Raw genomic sequence first — 22,630 nt, 5'->3', positions numbered from 1 at the left:
TACAGAAATGCATGGTTTTTACATACGGTTTAAAAATCAACTTTATTGAGGCATAGTTTACACACAATAAAATGCACAAATGCTAAATGTATAGTTTGATGAGTTCTGACAAATGTATACACCAACATAACCACCATCCCAGAAAGTTTCCTTTTGTCCCTTTTCAGTCAATCTACCTTCCTCACCCCAGGCAGTTACTGATCTGACTTCTATCAAAGTAATTATATCCGTTCTAGAAACTCATATAATTGGAATCATGCCTTATGTACACTTGTCTGTTCTTTTTTTTAACCAACAATAGTTTATTCAAATTAAGTTCTCTTATACTAAGTTTTCTAAGAATGAGTACAGAATTTAATCATATGCTTTTTTTCCCCCTTCAACCATGAAGATTATCATATGGCTTTTCTCCTTTGATGTGTTCATTTCATTTATGAGTTTTCTAATGTTTAATCATCTTTACATTCCTGAGACACACCCTTATTAGTCATGGTATTTTGTAAGCAAATACTAACATTTTACCTAAAATTTCTATTCCAACGTCCATTAGTGAGATGTGGCCTACTCACCTCCCTTTGCATACTACACTTGTCTCACCCAGAGTATCAAGATTACAGCAGCCTAACAAAATAACTTTTTCTGTTATTTTCTATTAACATTTTGTATAAAACTGGAATTACTGATTCTTCATATGGCTTTGGATTTTATTTATTTGAGAGCACACGCATGCGCACACAAGCAGGTAGAGGGACAGAGGAAGAAGGAGAAATAGACTCCCCACTGAGCAGGGAGCCCAAAGTGGAACTTGATCCCAGGACCCTGGAATCATGACCTGAGCTAAAGACAGACACTTAACTGACTGAGCCACCCAGGTGTCCCCCTTCATATGTTTTATACAACTTTCCCATCTGGGGTTTTCACTTGGGATTTGGGTTTTTGGTTTGGGATTTTTACTTAATCTTATTTTGCTATACAGAGATGTCTAACTTAAGTCTTTAAATTATAATCTTGTTAGTACCGCTGGGTGGCTCAGTTGGTTAAGCGTCTGTCTTCTGCTCAGGTCATGATCCCAGCGTCCTGGGATCAAGTCCCACATCTGGCTCCTTGCTCAGCAGGGAGCCTGCTTCTCCCTCTTCCTGCTGTTTCCACTGCCTGTGCTCGCTCTCTCTCTCTCTAATACATAAAATCTTTAAAAAAAGAAAATTAAATAAATAATAATCTTGTCAAGTTTCTTATTCTTAAGCCAATTTTGATCATTTATTTTGCAAGAAACTGTGCATTCTATTTGTTTTCAAATTTAAAGGCAAAAAGCTCTTCACAGTGTTGTTGCTGTTTTTTTTTTTTAATCTCAATTTGTCTGTAGTTAGTTATATCCCTTTTTGATTTCTAATACATTTGTGCCCGTTTTTCCTCCTCTATCAATCTTGGCAAACGTAGTCTTTTCAACTTAGCACCTTTCATTTAGTTGATCTGATTATAACTTTTTTTTTCATTAATGTTTCTTAACTTTATTTCCTTCCTTTTTCTAACTCATTGCATTGTATAGTTAGCTCATTAATTTTTAGTTCTTTATTAACATGTCCTAACATCTCCACATAAGTGGGATTAGTGTCCTTATAAAAGAGACCCTAGGGAATTCTCCTGCCTCCTTCCACCGTATGAGGTGACAGCAAAGTGACAGCTATCTATGAAGGAGGAAGCAGGTCCTTACCAGACTCCACATCTGCTGGCGCCTTGAACTTGGACTTCCCAGTCTCCAGAACTGTGAGAAATAAATTTCTGTTGTTCGTAAGTGCCCCAAGTCTATGGAATACTGTTACAGCAGCCCAAGATGGATTAAGACATAGTTTATGCCTAGCGTATATATATATTTTTTATTCCTTTACTTTGAAACTATGTCATCATACTTTTAAGTATGTCTATTAATAAAAAGCATTTAGTTGAGGGTTTTTTTTTTTTTAACGTTTCATTCTCTTTTAATCACCAAGCTCTACCTGAAATTATGTATTGGGTTTATGAAAATACTTCAGCTAATTTTCTATCATCTTATTTTGTGTTTTCTAATACCTAAGCATCTTCTTTGCTTTTTTCCTCCTCTTCTGCCTTCTGTTGGAATGATCAAATTTATTTCCACTTCCTCATCCTGATTTGAAGTTATACATTCTATTCTAATTCTTTCAGAGGGTTATGCTTACAATTTTTTTAATGGAAAACTTTAATCAGTAGGTTGCAGGTGAAAACAGCCTATTAAAAACCATAATAAAATTAGAAAAAGAAAAAAGACAATTTCATGAGGACAGAGAGAAGAGTAAAAAAGAAAACAAGCAAAATTTTGGTAACTGGAAAATGAACAGATAAGCAGTCATTGTTGAACAGATCAGAGAACTAACTCTATGCNNGGTGTAGGGAAACATCTGATTTTCACAGCAGAATCCTCAAAGGGTTAAGTAAAAGACAGTACCAGTCACAGCAAACACTGAAGGTTGAGAGAAACAGGCAGGACTGGGTGAGAGAGATTTGAGAAGCAATGACATCCTCAGACCTGCTCCCCCACTCTGTGTCACTGGGTACTTGTTCCTCTCCCTCTCCGAAAGATCAAATGTTTATTCTCAGCAGAGAGTAAAACAGTCTCACTGGACTAGGAGATGGTCTGGGGACCACTACGAAAAGAGAGGGAGTAAAGGAACAGGAGGAGTACATTGTATGCTAAATGCGGACTCCGAACCCCTTCCTCCAATGGGTTCTGGCTTCCAAAATACTAGCAGCCAGACCTTTACCCATTTAGTCAGATCAAGAGTCTTCTCTGGGGTACCTGACCAAACCCAGGAGGGAAGACGTACAGATACTAATACTGAGAGTTTACCAACAAACAGCCCACACAGATCACTCTACAATGAAACTGAAAGGAGACAAGACTCACCCACATGCTCAGTTTCTAAGCAACTTTTTGGACCCCTACCTCTGTAATCAAGGATGACTCTCATTGCCTAAGGGAAAAATGGCTAAAAACAGTAAAATGCAACTCAAGAAATCTGAGACCATACAGAGAAAAGAAAACATTGTAAAAATCATCAACACAGCTAGAGAAACAAGGGGAGAGAGAGCAACCCTGAAGCAAGAGCAGCTTGCTTTACAAGACACATTCAAAGAATAAAAGCAGAGTTCTTGGATAGCTTGATGGTTTTTGATAACAGAAGGGGGGGCATCAATAGAAGGGGTGGAAAGTAAGATAGAGGAAATCTTTCAGAAGGTAAAAAACAGTAGGATGGAAAATAGCAGAAAAAGTGAAGAAAACTGGAAGACCAATTCAGGAGGTCCAATATCCAAACAGGACTTCAAAAAGACATGAGATTGGGGGGGGGGGGGGGGTTTCAAAGAAATCTAGAAATAACCCCTGAACTGAAAGATGGGAGTTTCCAGATCTAAAGGGCCGATCAAGGATCAAGACCTCAGGACAACAGCAGAAAACATACCCACATCCAGGCTGGTGGGGGTGAAACCTCAGAATGCTGAAGACAAAGGAAAAGCCTAAAGTCTCCTAGGAGAAAAGAGTAGGTTATTCAGAGAAGAAACCAGAAGCTCTGTTATCTCAAGAGTAACACTGAAAGTGAAGTCAATAGACCAACACCTTCATTAATTCTGGCGAAAAAAAATTACTTCCGACCTAGAATTCTATTACCCAACCAGGGCAGAATAAAGGTATTTTCAAGCACGTAACATCTCCAGATATTTACCCAACACATTCTCTCCCAAGGAAAGTCTTGGAAGGATATGTTTCATCAAAAGGAGGGAGAGCCAAAAGAATAAGAGATCTAATAAAGGAGAAAGTGAAGAACCCCATAAGAGGACCATGAAGGGGAATCCCAGGATGATGGCCATGTCCTAGGTGCAGAGGCAACCAGTGCAAATTAGAGCAGGTTCAAAAACAGAGAGCCAAGAATAACGTCAGGCTTCTCTCCAAAGTGCACAAACACCATAAAAGTCAATGGAAGCATGACTTTCATTGGTGAGACCCACAATGATCATGGTAAATGGTTAAGAGTAAACGAGACAGCGAAGAACTGCCTGATGTCTCTTTTAACCATCATCTTAGCAAGAGATTTCTGCTCCCACAGACTACAATGCAAAAGAAAAAAAAACCTACCTGGGAAGAGAAATTTTCATATATTCCTACATGTTTGTATCCACGAGGAATTTCTTTAGGCCAGTGCTGCCCAACAGAAACAGGATGCCATCCACACACACAACTGAAAATTTTCTACTAGCCACATTAAAAAACTAGAGTAAAAATGTTAAATTAATCATTTAAATAATTAATTGATTTACCCCACTATATCCAAAATATTATTTCAATGTGCAATCAGCATAAAAAATTAAAATACATTCTATTTTTTGTACTGTTATAAATCTCTGTATTTTACACCTGGCAGGCCACCTCGTTCTGACTAGCTACATTTCAAGTATCCAACAGCCACATGTGGCGAGGGGCCACGTTAGAGCAGCTCTAGAAGAATACACAAGAAAGAAGCTCATTAACAGTGGTTCCATTTCTGGAAAGTGGACCTGGGTCTAAGGGAGACTTACTTTTCATTATTTACTATTTTGTTCTTTTGAATTTTGCACCATGTGCATGTACTACCCACTAAAAAAAGGGGGGGGATAAAGCACATTCCCTAAAATAAATATACAAATGTAGATATCCTTTAACCTACTTCTAGAAATCTACCTCATGCATGCATAGAATGATGAATAAACAAAGTTTACTTGTTGCAACACTGTTTTTAATACCACAAGACTGGAAATAACCTAAATGTCCGCCAATGGACGACCAGTTAAATATATTATAGGCACCCATATAAAAAATACGTAAAACCAAAGTAAAAAGGTACTTATTACGTCCTGATGTGGAATAATCTACAAGATGCACTGTTATGTAAAATACATGACCATGTGTACTAAAAGGTTACAGATGCACAGAGCTGCTCATATATGCACAGAGCTTCTGGAGCATTACACAAAAACCTAGTAATGCTACCAGCCTTTGGAAAGACAACTGGGTGGGGCAAGGAACAGGATGGCACAGACTTTTCACCATATATCCTTTTGTACCTTTTGAATTCTGAATGACAATAATGTATGACCTATTTTAAAAGCCCATCATTCTACATCTAGCTGGTATCTGCTTTTTATTTATCATGCTTGGCCCTCATGTGATATTTAAGTCCATCTATAAAGACTAGTGTTTTTCTAGTTCCTTCATAGAGAGGTCTGAGTCTTGTTTTTGCCAGAGGCCACAGATGTTTCAATGATATTGGAACAGTTTCTACACACACGCGCGTGCACACACACATTTAGCATATAGTTCCCTGAGTCTTGGCATTACAACTCCATCCCTAGCTACTGGATTCTTACCTCATAAATTCCCCCAGAGTCTGTTTTTCCTTAACACTGACTGATTTCCAAGTTTCTGGTATACCTGGGAACATTCTCTCCCTCTCCTTCTCCTCTCCTCTTCCCCTCCCTCTCTAGATCAACTATATACACCAGAGAAATGAAGCCCTTCATTTTATTCAATATTTGTAACAGGTCGAATGGGCCTAATCTGAGTCTGTTTCAGCAGGTCTGTGAGATTTTAAGAAACCAAGATAAAGAAAAGTATAGTCAATAATGTCAAATACTGAGAACAGTAGTATGATAACTGAAAAAGACTGCTAAACTTGGCTGTTCAGAATTCACTGGTGACTTCTGAAAGGGACGTAGGAAACAGAATATAAAAGATGGCAAAAAAACCATTTCACAAGGTTCAAGTCTAGAACAAAGGAAGTGATTAAATATAGAAAGCAAATGTAGGTTTCAAATATCTTCAAATTGCAAATACCAAATATTCCCCAAATACCTATATGAATTTTTATTTCAAATGAAAATCAAGTTAGATGTTTCAACATAAAACACTTGAAATATGATGGTACCATCTCAAAGAACACCTAAGGTCCTTCTAGAAATAGTATAAAATCACTGTTAGGTTTTTGACCATCCACATTCAAACATATACCACACAGGTAGGAAAAAAGCAAATTGCTAATGACGTGGATTTTTACAATGGTTTTAGTCAAAGAAATGAGGAGCACAGAAAGCATGAAAAAAATAAAAAAACATAAAAACTATTTGAAAAAAAAAACAGATTTCTCAATTCTCACTACACTTTTTTTCAAAGTTGTAAGCTAGTAAGGAAAGATACTGCCACTGGAAACCCAACGTGGCCCCATGAGATGGAGAACGCTGGGCGCCTTTTAAACTAAAGCAAATAGAAAACATTTGTGTATTCAGTTTTATGGACTGTCAAAACGTAATGTGAGAGCTTGAATTTAACCCTGAAACTAGGTCATTTGTTCAGTGAAAGTCCACATTACATAGGGATTGCTGTGTGAAGAGACTGCCTGTTCTTGGAGTTCTATGCCTTTCACCCTGAATGAGTTGTATGGAATCTATAGGTCTATAGTCAGCCTGTAGACATAAAATTACATGCTGGTTTATCATTCCCAGATTATTAAAAAAAAAAAAAAAAAAGGGCATCCAATTATTAGGAGACCAGACAAGCTCAGGCCCAGACTCAACTCAGCATGAATACTCAGTACTGCAACTGCCCTTCAAACTCCCAGAGCCTGTCCTGACCTTCTGCTGAAGCAGCACGTACAGCCACGTCAAGTGGGTACAGTCCTCAGGCTGTGAAAGTGCAATCAACGCCAAGTCTAGAGTAGGGTTGTTCCACAGAACTTTCTATTAAATTAAATTTAACATTTATTTCCTCAGTTACTGTAGTCACAGTTTGAGCGCTAAATAGCCACATGTGGCTAGCGTCTACCCTGTCAGTTTGGGTCGACAGCCAAGGTTTTTCTCCACGATCTATTATTCGTCAGTGGAGCTCCAAAGGCTTCCTGGGGAAGGGGAAAACCAAGCAGGCAGGGCTTCAGCAACTGCCCATTCCCCTTACATTTTGAGATTCTGCAGAATGTTTTATTTTTATTTACTTATTTTTTGCAAAAGCCTTCTGGTTGTTGTGTGCATAGGGGGGTGTGTGTGTGTGCGCGCGCGCACGCATGCTTTCAGTCTGAAAACTATGGGTTTAGAGCAGAAATGACCAACGTACAAACCTCAGGCCAAAGCTGGACCCTCCTTATACTTAAAACATTTTATAAATAAAAGTTGAATTGGCCAGTTTACATGAACTACACCCTAACCACCTGTCTAGGAAGTAAAAGGTTGGTCTAAACATGGAAAATTTGCATTCACTGCCACAGATAGAACAGCTCTAGTCAACAAAAAAGTTTCCAGAGTTCATTCAAATCAAGGGAGAAAGCTCATAGGCCCAGCTCCCATTGTAGCATTTATCAGGAGTTTAGTCTGTGAACTTTGCAAATCGGATTCACCGCCCCACATTTTGTAATGAAGGATGGAATTAAGATAGAGCATTTCCTTCATATTTACAAAAGCTGAACCATTATCTTTATAGAATTGTTGGAAGAGCTGAAGCAGCATATGAAAATGTACTTCACTTTAAACACAGGCAAATTACAAGATCACAGATTTTCCATGTCACTTCCTCGGATCCAGTCTTTTCTGAATTCCAAGCCTCAAGGTACTGAACTTGATGGACTTCCAGTGGCGCCCCCCCATGATTATTCTTCCTTACTAACTGAATACATTAAGCCTGAAACTATGCCCTCCCCCTAAAAAGTTAGGAGTAGGGCACTAGATTTAAGGAAATGAAGGTTTTCAGATGCAAACTGAACGCATGGACTGAACAGACAGCAACTAAGGTCTACACTCACTTTCCATTGCTTTTGTCTTCAGGCCAAAGTAATTCCAGATTTTGAAAAAGTAGAGAACGACCCACAGGAGAATTAGTGACCATTTCATAGTAAACTCACAAATTTTAGTGGGATTAAATCACTGACTTTAGGATTTCTGTTTTCTTACAAGCACAAACTGAAGACAGATCTAAATTACCAGGCACGGTTCCACCGCTGCGGCTCAGACGCATGAAGAGGAACGCGTCCACTCTAGAATGTTAGGCAAGTATGTAAATCACTGAATTACCCTAATGTTTCTGGCTATCTGGCCAAATCAGAGGCAGTGTCTAAATTCAACTAGCTTGGCAAACTTACATTCTCCCCACATGAAATTACTGAAATTGAAGCTGAGAGCTATTCTTGACATGTCTATCTAGAATCAGCACTGAAACATGTCCTAATTGAATGTATTACAATTATAACAATCCGGAGCAATGATCAAAATTGATCAAAGACAAGCAATAAGCCTCAAACTGCATTTTTAAATGAGTAAGACTGAACTACTTTTGTACTACTGGTAAAAAAAAAAAAAATCTTTAAAAAATAGCTAAGGCCATGTATTACAAGGTCACCAATTAGCATTTAATAGAGTAGATGATTTAGAAAGTAACTCAGAGGTAGGAAGGCGAATAATTCCCCCAAAAATTATTAAGGCTAATACCGGGTCAAAGTCACACATAAGAGGTAAGAAGCCCTCAACAGACTAGCAAACTGTCCACACTTGTTCCGTCCTTGAAATCTCTAGCACACTCTGTTTTAAAGCTGGAGTGAACCGTTTTACATGACACCTCTGCAGACTGACAAAGAATGACTTACTCTGAAGAAAAGGGGTGGCATGGGGTGCTACACTACTTAGATCACCTTTCTTTACTACTGGCCTAACATGAAAGGCTTCTCAGTCTGGAATCATGGTGCTGCTCTAAATGGCAAAACAAATGAAAACATGTTGGTCATAGTAGGTACTGTGTTAAGTACTAAAAGTGTTAAGTTAACTAAAAGCATGTTGGTCATAGAAGGTACTGTGGATCTTTCATGAAATAAGTCATTTGATATAGCACAACATTCTACCCCTTTAGGAACATTTGTTAGCCATCCTGAATGACAATCTACAGTATATTATGTAGATTACTGCACTCTTAGAAAGATTTTCCCAAACACGGTTTAAGTTAATTGATAAACATTCATTACTATGCTTTTAGGTCTAGTCCTGCACTGAATGGTCCCAGATATGCTAGTTAGGCTCTGAATATTTGTCTTGTGTCTTGTAGATTATCTCTGTTATCCTCACCAGGCTGTTATCTGTTTTTTCTTACATCAGACAGTAGGCTAACCGTTCCCCATCCTCCTACCCCACCCCCCACCCCCCCACCCCCGCTACACTCCCCTTAACCTCCCACATTACCCACATTACCTACTTCTTTCTAATCTACTGTGGGCTTAGAAGCTAGATAACTTTGTTAGAAACATCTGAAATATACGCCAACAGGTTCTGATGAAGGGTGTCAATGGCTCTCCTGTGACTAGAACTTTAGGTGTGGACTTCAGATAGTTTACAGCTATCCCAGGCCTTTTTTGCTTACTGTCTGTTTCTCAAACACATTTTATAATAGGTCAAGAATAAGAGGGTAGGCAAATCAGCTGGATTAGAAAGAAAACAACTGAAAGGCAGGAGAAGAGAGCAAGAGATCATCTGGGAAGACCCTAGGTCTGAGGCAATGTCCTAGGTATTTCAATCACAATCATTTAATCCTTGTAATAACGGGAAGAGGCAGATGTCATTACCTCTGTTTTCGGTCAGAAAACCAAGGCTCACAAGTTAAGCAATTTGACCAACACAGTGACTGAGAAACCAACCATTAGCCTAGGTCCCTCTGACTCCACAACCCATGGCCGTTCCACTGCAGGAGATTGTAGCCCATTCCTTACTCTCGATGTAGCTCAGTGTCTTTGCACTTTATTTCCAATTCTTTCACTGGAACCTGTCTAATGCAGATATGTTTTCTTTCTCCAGCCAGTTTCTAGAACTAAAAGGCAACGGATAATCAAACTAAGGTCTAATTAAGCTTAGCGCTACATGTGTTCATCTGTTCAGCAACAAGTATGTTTCTGAAACACTGGCCATATCCTCAGTTTGTATACATTGTGCAACAATGGTGACAAGTCCCCCCCACCACCAAATACAGACTCTTGCCAGTGACACTATGACTTAACACTTGACATCTTCCCATCTGCATTTGACAGAAAGCAATGCAAGCATACTTTAGGAACTGACTCAGTAACGCGTCACAAGCTCCCTCAATTTGTACAATAACATGATTTTCTTACTCTAAAGACTGGAGGACAGGCAGGAGATAGGAGGAGTTTCCACTTTTCGAATTCTATTAAAGAACAGGGTTATACTTGTTTCTTGTTAGATCCTTTATCGCTGAGTCCAGGGCCTGACACACAGCACAGGCTATTTTATTTGTTGAATAAATAAATGCTACTTGTTCAATAAATACAAATTATTTTGTTGAATAAATGTATAACCTCTCCTGAATTGCTTGTGAAATCTTTGGATTTCTCTTTTCTGACATATCCTTGCAATATTTGGTGGAAAACAGCTTTCATCTGACAAAAACTAAAAGCTTAAAAACGGTTCCTCTCCTCTTACCAGAAGACAAGGTATCTAAGAGACATGCCCCTCTCCACCCTCTAAAAATGACTCTTGTCCCAAGAAAATGAATAAGCCCCCATCTGCCAGACTACACTAAATACAGCTTTTATATGCATTACAAAAACACCTGAATAAAAAGCTGCTACAAAACCAGGCCTTTGGAGTCCTAAAGCACAAAGCCAACAGAATAAAAACCAAACTAGAATAAAGAGAGCTTTCAGACATTTATAAAAGCCAAAACTGAAAATATTTGCTAAATGTAAAATTTTAAGGGGTCTTTGATCAGCAGGTGATGCAGCTCAACTGTTTTTCACTCACATATCTCCCCTCAACGTGAAGTAACAAGATTATAGCAATAGGATTCTAATATTTACAATATGAAAATGAAAAGGGGACCTTTTGCCATCCTGAAGTAGAAACCACCTTTGTTCCTATTAAAGAGAATGACTGCTGAAATGGACAAAACCATCCCCAAATTCCTACTTAGTTAAAACACATACCAGGCCTCACAAGCCACAAACAACAGGAAATTACCCTGCATGGTTTCTTACAAGACTGTTATTACATGAACTTTACAGACTGTGTAAAGATTTGATCACTTACAACTAGGCACAGGTAAGTTACAACCATGAAACACCAAACTTTTGCTGACACCTACAGTGTGAAATCACTTTAGAAGGCATAGCTACAAAGACAAAAAGTGAAGCTCTAAGAGCCATTTCTTCCCAAACAAGCCCAGGAATGGATGTTTCCAATCACATTAATAAAAATTGCCAATGAACTACTTTAAATTCAATTTTAACATTAAGAAAACTAAGTGGGCACTTCGACTCAAAATATTCTTATTTACTACCACAACTAACTTTATAGCAAAAATCAAGGAACTTTAAAAATAAAATCAGTGTTACTTTCTGAATTTAATATAAATGCTAAATGATCTTCTGATTGAGAAAAATTCCACCAATATGGCTTTTTAAGGCAAACGAAAAAAATCCTCAAACTAAGATACATTTATGAAATCCATTTTACATTATTTCTCCCATCTGTGTTACATTTGCTTCACTTATCTCTTTATTTACATTAAAACTCCTCAAACTTCATTTAACTATTTAACTTACACTTCTATCTAAGGAAAACTTTTTAAAGGAGGTCAAAACTAGAATAACAAATGTATTTTCACAGTAACACAAATTTATTATCTTACTCGGCTCAGAGAAAAACATCCTTACATCAGAAGTACAGTACGGTTCAATTCATATAAAATCAGAAGAGAGCAAATGAAAAGAAAATAAGATTACAGAGTTATTAAGAATTCTATAAATTAATTCAAATTTCTGAGAGCATTCTGAAAGATGGAATTACTCCAAGTAGGTCTGCGTGACCATTTATTTATTCATTAACAGTTACTTTACGTGTGTCACTTTAGAAGTCTAAAAATTTAGGACACTCCAAACTGTAACAAACAAGACACGATTTTGATGGAAAATGCTACATTCGAACTCGTTTTACCTGGAGATGCTTTTTTAAATAAAGGTTTAATTGACAACAAACCGGTAGTATTTAGCTTTTAAGGGGTCAAGAGGAAGGAACAACAAAACCAACCTAGGTATTGTTTTTCTTTTGTTTAGGATCAAAAGGAAACCATAACCACGGAAAGGTTAGTAAGTAAAAGGCCAAAGTACCCAACCACAAGGACGGTATCCCTCAAGAGAGAACAAAACAATTAAAGTTGCAAATCTGTAAACCAAGTTTGAAATACGTGAAATCAATTAGCGTGCTTTCTAAAGGCGTGTGATAAAAACTAATAGGCTCCACTCACAGAGCAACTTTCACAAGTGAGTGCAGAAGGATCTCCACAGAGTATCAGCCGTGTGCGTGCTTGTGTGAGAGTACACACAAGCAATTCAGACCCCGGGACTAGAATGGTTAACAAAGGTTACAGGACAAAAAAAAAAAAAAAAAAAGTGGAAGCAAAGTATCGCACGCTCCTGACACGGCTTGCCGACAACTCCCGAAACAAGAGCTCGGTCCCTCCGGCTTTGAAAATCAGAACCACAAACTACTACGCGTGTTCGCGGCGGAGGGGACGGGCCACGGCCGGCCCCCCGGCTCCGGGCCGGGCAGCTCGAGCGCCGACCCCTTCCCCTCCGGCCCGCCTGGCCCCACGCCCCCGCGCCCCGACCCCGCCACACCCCGGCCCCCGGCCCCCGTGGCCATGTGACGCGGCGAGCCTCGCCGACCCGAGCCCGACGCAAACACACCCCTAGCACCGAGGGCCCGCCGGGCGCTGCCGCTTTACCTGCACCGAAGCTCCGGGTCCCGCCCCGTCAGAGCCGGGGGTCCGGGACCTTTTGTTCCTTCCTCTTCCGAATGGGATGAGGGGCTGGGAGGGGAGAGGGGAAGGGGCGATTGGAGGCGGAACTGAAAACACTCTCGCGGCCGCCCGGCCCGGCCCGCCCCGCCCCCCAGCCACTGCCCGGCCCGCGGCCCCGCGCGCGGGGAGGGGGCGCGGGCTCGGCCACCGCCCGCGGGAGGGAGGGGGTGGGGACGCGCGTCCCGCCGCCGCCGACGCCCCTCCTCCCCTCAGGCGCGCGCCCGCCCGCATCCCCCCCCCCCGGGCCGCCTGGACGGCCGAGCCCTCCCCCGCCGCACCCGCCGGACCACCTCCGCTTCCGCCCTGCGCCCCCCGCCCTCCGCCGCCGGCCGCAGCGGCGCGGCGCACCCACCTCCAGGCGGCTCGCTCGGCGCTCGCTGGCTGCTGGCTGGGAGCTGCTCCGCCGCCGCCGCGGCCGCGCGGTAGACCCGCCTCCCACCCCGGGCCGCGAGCCCCGCCGATTCGCCGGCGCAGCCCCGGGGCTGGCACCCTGCCGCCCGCTGATTGGCGCCCCCGGCCGCCCGTTAGGGCGCGAGGCACGCCGGCCGAGCGCAGCGCTCGGCGCGCACGGAAGACGGGGCGAGCGGAGGAGGGAAGGAAGGAGGCCGAGCGCCCGGGAAGGGCCGGGGCGCGAGCGGGGCTCGGAGAGTCGCGGGCCACTACCTCCCTACCTCCTTTCCCTCCGGCCGCCCCGCCCTCCCGGCCGGACCGGCGGCGCACGCAACCAATGAGCGCGCGCGGTGCTCGGGGTGTGAGCCGCGCGTCGGGGGCCTCGAATCGGAAGGGAGACGTCGCTCGCTGATTGGTCCCGCCTCCCCCGTAGAGCGTGAGGCGAGGCGCGGCCGGGCGGGCGGGCTGCCGGGCGGCCGAGGACGAGGCGGGGTGGGACGCCCACGGTTTCGGTTGACTACGTCTCGGGCGCGCTCCCACAAGAGGCTCTGGGAAGGAAAGGGATGGGGGCAGGCGAGGGGACGGCGTGTAACCTGCCGAGCTGCCGACCACCCGTCCCTCTTCGGTTCGGTCCGGGGTCCCCTCCCCGGTCTCCTGCCAGCGCCATTGGGTGGGGCCTGTGGGGGCCGCCGCCTAGTCCACCTTCCGTACTCAAGCCGGGAGTGGACACGTGCTCGGCCTTGGGGGAGGCCCGAGGGCCGCCTCGAAGACGGCACGAGCTGGGGCAGAAGAGGGGTCCGCAGAAGCCCGGAGACGCGACCCACCCTGGGCCCGCCCAGAGGCGAATGAGTGGGCGGGGTCCGAGATGTAAATAAGCCCAAGCGGGGATCTTTTATGGGTATTATTAGGAGCAGCGTAGGGGATGCCAGGTATTTTTGAAGAACCGGAATGTTGGTTTTGTCTTCGTTAAAAATTGTGCTAATAATGCATGTTCTAAAAGGTCCTTGTGAAGTCTAAAGGATAAGCGCCTAGCACTATACTCCCTAATTGCTGGGTTGTCTTCCCTTCCTCTAAGTTTCTCCAGTGTTTGGGTGATATTCTTAGGCCGCAACCTCGCACATCTGCGATACAAGGCCCTAAGCTGCTGGCTGCCCAGAGCTGGTGGATGGGTATCCACACTCCGGTAATCTTGTCGCTTTTACCCTACGGACACTCAAGCCTCTGCCGGAAACGTTGAACCCAACTAATCACATAAAGTATTTATTAAGCACCTACTATATTTGGCAGCGAGCACCGTAGAACTACAGTTGAAAAGAATCTGAGGTCTTAACACAGGTAGTTGGTGCCAGAGACAAGACTAGAAAACTGTTTTCTTGGCTCCCTGGCCAGCATTCATTCTCATCAATCCTTACTTCGTGGGTTCAGTTGGGAACTCAAGATAAACAAGGAAAGTGGCGCAGTGCAAATCTGTTTACTAACGGTTAATACCAGATGACCAAACAGCAAGACTTCTTGAAGCGTACTCTCTCTTTTCAGAAACGAAACCTTCCTCAAGAGAGCACCTAAAAGTGCACCTGGAGAGATATATGGCCATTCTCGGTGTCTCACAGCTTTACCAGACTTTCAAAATCTTCATTTCTACCATCTCTCTCCTCAAATATGGAAGCCCTGGGGTTAAGCGGATTGTAGTTTTGAATGCTGCTCTGTTCCAAATCTGTGAGCTTTGACAAGTGGAACTCACCTGCAATGATGGCTGTTTAAATATAGTTCTGTGGTGATTAAATAAAATAATAAACATGAACATGAATAGCATAGGGCTTTGAAGTTAAAAGAAAGTCAATAATCGTTATCATTTCTTCCCTTCTGTTGCTCTCATGGGTTTATGCTAAGATGAACCTACTCAGCAGAAATCCTTCCTTCAGAAGTTTACGTCTGCTGTGGTTTCTTCCATTGGCAGGTTACAGTCAGCTATATTCACCCCTTTGAAAAAATAGCTTCTGAAGGAGACCCGGGAAGCCAATTGGTGGAGCTGTTCCACCTCCTAAGATTTCTGTTTCCACTTCCTAGAGACACGAGGGAGGATAGTCTAGGGCAAAGGCTGTTCAATTTAGAAATAAGAGGGCTGTTTTTGGTTTTTAGTCCTTCTTCCTGCAGACACAAGCCAACAGTTTTAATATGAAATTGCTTATAAAAAGCTACCCCGGATCACACAAATATTTTCTCCTTTATGACCAGGATGTGATTTCAGTGTCGGCGTGGGTAAGTAGGAGTAGAAACAAAAGCAAGACTGGCTGGAATTCCTGAAGAATTCTCGCCCAATATGGGAGTTAGGTGATTCGGGGTACATTAATTCAATGGATAATATGCTTAAGGTCTACGTTAGAGCATTTCTCCAAAGTGTCAGAATTTGGGTTCCTAAATCTTCCGTTTAGGAAGCTTTCCAGAATCTTGGGTTGAGGAAAGGGGAGGAGGGGGCAGCCTGATTATAATGATGTCCCCAAAGGGCTTAGAAATGGGAGCATGCCTACTGCCCCCATCTGCTAGAAATGCATCTAAACCAAAGTGGGTCAAGACAGAAACTAAAGGCAGATGGAGCAGAGATTGCTGTGGTGACAATCAACTTGGAAATCCACTGGGGTACCTCAAGATAGACCTAGACAGACAGGTCCCTGTTCCATAAATTATATCGAGTGGGTCTTATTTTTATGTGGATAGACAATAAGTATAACCCTTCATTACGCATGACCTTTCAAAATCAAAACAAAATCAATTCAGAATCAATTTAAAAGTAGTTAAATGTACTAGAAAGACATATAGGAAAAACAGTAATGGTGGTTGCTCTTGGAAAGAGATCCAAGCAGTCATAAGTGGAAAACTTAAAATTCATCATTAATTCCTCTGCAGTTTGAATTTGTAGAAAATATATCCTTGTACTGATTTTTCAAAAGATATAACTCCTATTCCATCTCCTCTCTGATAGATCTATAAAGCCCTTCCTGGTTCCCCAGCCCAGAGGATTTATCACTCACCTATGACTTTTCTATCATGGTCGCAATGACTTACATACTATGACTTCGCTTTGATTAAAGTCGTGATCTGTTAGTTTAGTCTTGAGCAGTTTTTTAACTTCTCATGGGTATGTTTTGTCTCCCCGTTTAGATTGTAAATTCCTGAAGGACAAGGACAGCATCTTGTTCCCAGTTGTCTTCCCACACTCTAAGATAAAGAATACTAAGTAATTGTAGAAAGGTGCAATACAGCATCAGGATAGCAGAAACATGCTCTGCGGGTCAGGGGTCTGCAGGTGTTCTGCACAGCTTTGCCCCATCCATTCAGTTGTCCTCCATACAACTGTTGAGTATCTTGTCAGCATCTAGGCTCTGTATTGTCTTATCCTGATGGAACCAAATTGCAGTGAGCATTAGTACACCTTAAAGAAAGATCCAGTTATTTACAACTAAAAGGATACCGATTAAATGAGATACCCTAAGTAAAAATTGTAAAGAATAGATGTGTGGGGTTATTTTTGTTGCAAATGATAAGGAAGAAATCCAACACCAGCTGGATTTTTATCTCAATATAATGAAATCTCATGTTTTAAACGAACTTATGTTGAAAATGTGCCTACCTACCTCTACGCACGCGCGCAGTCCATATTGACATGCTAGTTTTTATTAAAAATAAAAAAAAATTTAATATCTGATGGGGAAATGCTGGAGACAAGAATAAAATATGTACAAGAACAAAGAATTAAATTTGACATCTAGCTGGTATCTGTGATGTGCCTATGATAAAAGCATGTTGGAAAACTCTCATTTCATGGCCAGAATCTCTCAAGAAGACATACATGTAGGATTTTTGAGATTTAAAGAGAGAAAGGAATTGAAAAGTTGGCTCTGGTTGAGAAAAACATATGTAGTGAAAACTAAAGTTATATATCTCATCATTCTCCAGGCATCTGATAATTAATACTAGATTTCTTATCTATACATTTAAAAGCACAAATAGTCATTGGATCAATTGATTATTGGGATAGCTAATCCAATGATTGCTGAAATATTACTTGGTAAATTAAAATACAATTTTAACGCAATGAGCGCACCCGTAAGGCATTTAAATATTATTTGAGATCTACATATTTGGGGAAAAAACTAGACAAAGGCCCATGTCTAAACGCTGAAAGAACAATGTACGAATTATTTAAAGTTCTATTGTAAAGAGGGATAATTTGGTAGTCATATGTCAACAATGGGGCCTTATGCCTTGATTATAATTGTCTGTGTGTGACAATATTGACTGAGCCAGGCTGCTGCTAGGCAGGATTAGTGTATGAAGGTATAATGCTCTTGGAAAATTTCAAGCATGTTAGCATAATTGCTTTGATGAAGAATGAAGAGCTTATTTAACATAACTGACTAGAGTAGACAATAGATGCATAATCAGTGTCCTAATGATTGAATTAATGAGCCCCAGTTGTTTGTCCTTACTGTAAACAGTCCTCAGCTATGAAAAAGACATTTTGCTGAAGGAGTCTGACAATTATGTTAGCTAATGAGTGGCCAGAATATCATTAATGGTGGGGGAGAACCAACTACTCTTGGGTCCTAAAGATGTCAATGGTGGATTTCAAGGAGTAAATTATTTGGCTACGTAGAAGTTTCATAACAGCTCCTCCTTGCCTTCATACAATCATGGAGCCTGAGGAATGCTGTCATGCTGAGATAAAGAATCCAAGGCCCAAGCTTCTTCAAAGCCCTATGGCCACTTAGTGCCAGAAATTATACATGGCGTCTACCTTTCCGGCTCTGACACCCCACTCATTCTTCTCCCTGTCCCTGGTCTGCACCCTCACCCATGCCTTTGCTAGTCTCTTCAGCCTTCCTGCTCCCATTACCTTCTATGCACATATCCTGACCAACTATTTCACAGTGAAAATAGGGACAAATTTCCTGTCCACACCTAAACCCTTAGCACTAGACAATATGTCTGTCTCCAGATTTATGCTTCCCGCCACATCCTGCTCCTCCTTCTGGAAAAGGCTTTCCAGCTACCTATTCTCTGTTCCCTTGACCACCTACTCTAGGTTAGCACACCACCCCCCTGCAAACATGTGCATCTGGAATTACGTCCATTTATTTCTGTACTGATTTATCCTTTGTCCCTTCTTCCCACTAAATGTAAGCTCTATAAGAGCAGGAAACATGTCTGTTCTGCTCCCCACAGTATCCCTACTCAAGTATGTCTATTTTGTTCACCGTATTACCCCTAATGTAAGCATACATGGAGGCACTCAATAAATATTTTTGAATAGATGGATAATTTTCACTCAAGTTCACTCAACTGAGCATGTGCAAACAGAAGTCATCATCTCCTTCTGTCTTCCTCTCTGAGTATGTTTTAGTCCAGTTTCCTGGAAAACAGAGCTTGATGCAAGGATGCTGCTGTTTTATTCAGGAGACATTATCCCAGGGCAGTGACCAGAAGAGAAAAAACAAGGAAGAATGGGAGCCATGTGTAACGATGCATTGCTGTGCTAAACACTGTTTCATGCTACACCTTGAAAAGATACAACCAGTCTCTTGACAGGTGCAACCACTTGGCCATACAGGACATCTCCAGACAGACAACAAGGAAAAGTCATGTCTTGGAGACATCTGAGAAAGGGAGGAATTTTATCTTCATGTCTCCTGTCTCCTGTTGGTCGAAGCTTGTCCCACAGGGAGCTTGCTTTCCCATACTTCCCACTGTGTTATCCATATTCTTTGATAGCCCCTCGGAAAGCCAGGTGCCCTGCTCTAGAGTCCAGGAGTGGTGTGAGGAGACTGTGGGTATGTGGCTGGTTGGTCTCAGTCAAACCACCAGGGACTTAACTAAGTCACTCATGGTGGCAACTGAGACAGAGAAGAGGCCCAGAAGAATCTGTGAACAGAACCTGATATAGAGTAAAGGTAGGACCAGGTCTTTTTACTCACTGCATCATACCCAGCACCTCCCACACTTACTGCTGATTAAATTTTGGTTGAATGAATGGATGCATGTATAAATGGCATCACCATCTACTGACTTATTTAAATGGAAACTTTGGCATCATTGTGACTGTCCTCCTCGCTTAATTCCTATATATCAAAAAAGGAGACAAAATTCCTCTTGGCTCTACTTCCTTAACATATCTCAGATCAATGTGTCGTCTCCACGCTCACTGTCTTGATTCAGACTTCATCACCTCTCGTTGGAATTATTGCTATAGCTCCTTAACCGGTCTTCCTGTCTCTAGTCTTCCTCGCTTCCAGTTCATTCTCCTCCCTGCTGCCAGAATTTGCTTTCTTTATAGCACATTTTCCAAATGCAAATCTGATAATGTCATTATCTTGATTAAATTGATCGTTTTCCCTTTTTTTAACGATAGAATCAAGATCCTTCGTGATCTGTGGTAGGCTAGTCCCTTGAGCTTTACACTCCACCACTCCCTACCTTGCTTCTTGTACCTCAGCCAGACTGAATTCTCAGCAGGACGCCAGGCCGTCTCACTCCTCAGTGCCTACGCTGTGCTCTTGGTTCTGCTTGGAATACATCTGTGCCTGATGAGCCTCTACTCATACTTCAACACTGTTTCCCCGAAGCCCCATTCAGCCATGGCTGCTTCTGTCCATCCCGCGACCCACCCACCTGGTATTCATTGTAACAGACTTAAGAGAAAGGGCACTTGTGAAAGGATGTTGGCCGACTGACGCAGTGGCCGAGAAGGCCGCAGAAGCAGGCCAGACAATAAGCAGGAACAAGGAAGTCTGGGCAGCAGCTGGGGTCACAGCCAAGATTACAGCACCACATGTTGAGGGAGGTGACCAATGCTGCCACCACCATTCAACACGGGATCCCTCAGCTCACACTTCCAGGTCGGTGGCACTGGACTCTGGCACCACCTACCACCAGCACTACGAGCGCCAATGCTCCTGGAACAAGATGTTGCTAGAATGCCTGTTCTTGCCATCAGAATGGATTCTGCACCAGCCCTGCTTTGCATTACGAGAGCTCCCCTCTTTGAAGCCTGGGGCAGATCCATTAGGTTTACTAAGCTTACCATATGTTTCTTGCTCTAGTTACAGGCAGGGCTGGGCAAGCAAGGAGCTGACATTTTTTTTACTTCCCTATTGTCATTGGGATCTGCTTCGGCCTAGTAATCATTAGATCACCCCAAACAAAGAAAAGTGGGTCAGATGCCAGGGAGTCCCCAAATGGCATTTGTTCACCATGTTCTCAAATTCACTCAACAAGTAAATGGTGCATCTGTCTGCTGTGCCAGTGTCTCTCCGAGGCAGTAGGGATGCAAAAATGAATAAGGTGACCACTTCACACCCACAAGGACACCTGTGGTCCAAAAGACAAAAAACGAGCACTGGCAAAGAGGTAGAGAAATTATGGGAGGAATGTAAAATGGGGCAGTAACTGTGGAGAACAATCTGGTAGTTCTTCAAAAGATTAAACAGAGTAAGCCTATGACCCAGCAATTCCACTCCTAGATAAACAACATAGGAGAGAGATGGCAACATATATCCCAATGGATACAACACTGTCCACAAACGTTCACAGCAGCTTTATTCTTGAAAGCCAAATAGTGAAAGCAACACAATGTCCATCAACTGATAAATAGACAAACTGCGGCATGTCCATACAAGGGGATATTATTCAGCCATGAAAAAGAATGACGTTCTGGGGGCGCCTAGCTGGCTCAGTCAGTAGAGCATAGGATTCTTAATCTCAGGGTTGTGAGTCTGAGCCCCATGTTGCATGGAGAGATAACTTAAAAATCTTTTTTAAAAAAATGAAGTTCTCAGACAAGCTACCACAGAGATGACTCTTGAAAACATTATGCAGAACGAAAGGAGCCAGTCACAAAGGGCCACATACTGCATGATTCCATTTATGGGAAACACCCACAATAGGCAAATCTATAAAAAGTAGATTAGGGGTTAGCTAGGTCTGGGAGTGGACGGGGGCAGGATGGGGAGTGACTGCTAATGGGTATGGGGTTTCTTTCTGGGAGAAGTAAAAATTTTCTAAAATTAGATTGGGTGATTATTGTAGAAATCTGTAAGTATGCTAAAAACTATTGAATTGTATACTTTAAATGGAAGCCTTGTGCAGTATGAGAATTATGTCTCAGTAAAGCTGGCTTTGAAAAAAGAAGAAACAATACAACTTCAATTAATGGTAAGCCTCTTCCTCACCCTTACCTCTTCCTTCTTCATTCCTCAAGAGGGAATAGGTCCCCGCCTTCCTGTTACAACACTTACTATACTTGTGAATTGCCTTTCTCTGAAAAGTGAGACACTTGATGTAGAGAGTCTGTGGATCAACTTGCAATGCCTGGCATACAGTAGGCTTACAATAGTTGTTTGTGGAATGGTGAATAAATGCTAAAGCCAGGACTAGAATGTGGGTGTCCTGAGTCCCAGATCACCACTCCTTCCAAGTAGACCAGGCTCATCAGTGTCTGGAAAGAAAACTCCCAAATGTGACAGCTAGCCAGGAAGAAGTCCACACAAAAGCAATCACGTTTTCTACAAGCTGTCAGTTTCCAGATAAGTGTTTATGCTTTACATTATAAACGTAATTTTGCTGTTTCCTTCCTAATTATGCTATGCCCTTTGAATAGTCTTTTTTTTTTTTTTTTTTGAGAGAGAGAGAGAGAGAGAGAAAGCACGAGCTGGTGGGGAGGGGCAGAGGGAGAGGGAAGGGGAAAGAATCTCAAGCAGGCTCCGCGCTCAGCAGAGAGCCCAAGGCAGGTCTTGATCTCACAACCCTGAAATCATGACCTGAGCCGAAACCAAGAGTCTGACGTTTAACCAACTGAGCCACCCACACACCCCTTGAATAATCTTTCCACTTACCTCCTGCACAGCCCTCTCCCTTGAGCTCACTATACAGCATCGACTTCACGGGCATCTTTAACGTCTTATAATTGTGACTTCTTACCAACTGCCCGGTCAACAGTGAGGGGGGCTTCCTGGCCTATGCACACAGGGTTTCAAAGGCCTAAGCTGTAGAGATTTGGTTTTTCACTTACCAAGAAGCATCAGGTAGAACTATCACAAATGAAGATTATTTAGAAAAATAATTTTTTACAGCCTACTAAGGTATAACTTTGCAACAAATATTCCTTACTACTTTTTAAAAACAGCTTTATTGAGATATTAACTCACATGCCGTATAACTCACCCATTGAGGCTCTACGATTCAATGGTTTCTAGTGTATTCACAGAGCTACATAACCATCAGCACAATCTCACTTTAGAACAGTGGGATGATGAACGCTATACCATTAGCTTTCACTCCCCATCTTTCCCCTTGTGCCAGCCCTAG

The 22,630-nt window shown here is 42.4% G+C and overlaps 1 protein-coding gene across 4 annotated transcripts in view; it reads right to left on the bottom strand.

The window, feature by feature from the left end:
* Positions 1 to 13,330, bottom strand: part of SMAD2 (SMAD family member 2) — a 77,679-nt gene extending 64,349 nt beyond the window's left edge. For 3 of the 4 annotated variants that reach the window (XM_040632534.1, XM_040632537.1, XM_040632538.1), the window contains exons 1-2: positions 13,233 to 13,327; positions 12,806 to 12,889 (exon numbers count right to left, since the gene is read on the bottom strand). The gene's annotated coding sequence lies outside the window, so the exon portion shown is untranslated. Of the gene's footprint in view, positions 1 to 12,805; positions 12,890 to 13,232 lie in introns of all 4 variants that reach the window. The other variant, XM_040632535.1, reaches the window with a different exon arrangement.
* Positions 13,331 to 22,630: the final 9,300 nt, after the last annotated feature.

The sequence above is a fragment of the Ursus maritimus genome, unplaced genomic scaffold, assembly GCF_017311325.1.
Source record: "Ursus maritimus isolate PB19 unplaced genomic scaffold, ASM1731132v1 scaffold_18, whole genome shotgun sequence".
NCBI classification, from domain to species: domain Eukaryota; kingdom Metazoa; phylum Chordata; class Mammalia; order Carnivora; family Ursidae; genus Ursus; species Ursus maritimus.
Note: the sequence above shows the minus strand (reverse complement) of the source record. Positions and strands in the feature narration are given on the sequence as shown.